This window comes from Sphaeramia orbicularis, chromosome 4 (assembly GCF_902148855.1).
Source record: "Sphaeramia orbicularis chromosome 4, fSphaOr1.1, whole genome shotgun sequence".
In the NCBI taxonomy this organism is placed as follows: Eukaryota; Metazoa; Chordata; class Actinopteri; order Kurtiformes; family Apogonidae; genus Sphaeramia; species Sphaeramia orbicularis.
Window position 1 is genome coordinate 3,115,875 of NC_043960.1, and position 1,013 is coordinate 3,116,887.

A 1,013-nucleotide genomic window follows, 5' to 3' on the forward strand; every position below is an offset into this window, starting at 1 on the left:
ATAAGTTCAGTCCATTTACCATTTACCATTTTATTCATAAGATTAACCAAAAAAACAAACAAACAAGAAAACAAGCCAAAGAAAAGGAGAGTCTGCTTTTACATGTCAGCAAATTGACCCCCATATGAAACAAAAGGAGCAGAAAGGAGAATTATCTTATATTTCTGTTCGAAAAAGAATTGTAAAAATAATAATCTGTCTGATTTTTGTCACTTTTTTTGTGTAAATGATGAGTAATGGAAATTTGTTCTTTAATTTCTCATTTTCTTTAACCTTAACCTAACAGCCAAGCATTTTAGAAAGAAAAAAAAAACATATCTGACGAAAATATTCATGACAATCTACTTTACCAAAGCAATAATATTCATGTCCTAGGTTTCTTTCTTTCTTTTTTTTTTTTTTGGAGGGGGGTTTCAGGATTAGATTTAACACCATATTAGAAGAATCCATGTGTCACTGGCGACACAACTATTTCTGCCAAACTCTGCCTTAAACTTCATCATAATAAACGAAAAAAAACATGAATATTGAGCTTCTCCGACGGGTGTTAATTAATTTACCCTTTAGAAACCACAAATGACTGTTTACAATATCTGCCCAATTATTTCCCTGCTATTTCTAAGCCCGTTTCCCGTGACTTTATAACGGAAGTGCGCTCCATTGTCTGAAATCCTGGTGGAAAAGACGCGCAGGATGAGTGGGTTTGATGGAAAAACAGCTCACATACCGTCCAAAAGCCGGCTGGGTGCTGTCGCTGGTGTCCGGGGGTCTAGAGCTGGTTCCAGTGCGCAGGGTGCGGGTTCTGCAGCGGGATGTGGTCTGCTGGGGCTGGGCGGTGCCTCCTGATGACGGACGGCCCTGTGGCTCCGCCCCCTTCACCATGTGTCCATCACCGCCCTGTCCCCCTCACTGTGCTGCTGTAGTTTGTGTATGAAGGGTTTTACATCAGTGACTTTACATTTGAGAACATTCACTGTAACCCCCATCCTCCCAGTGGATGCATGGACACAAAT

The 1,013-nt window shown here is 40.7% G+C and overlaps 1 pseudogene; it reads right to left on the reverse strand.

The window, feature by feature from the left end:
* LOC115417514 (N-acetyllactosaminide beta-1,3-N-acetylglucosaminyltransferase 3 pseudogene) overlaps window positions 1-800 on the reverse strand; it is a 46,518-nt pseudogene extending 45,718 nt beyond the window's left edge.
* Between the last annotated feature and the right edge of the window lie 213 nt (window positions 801-1,013).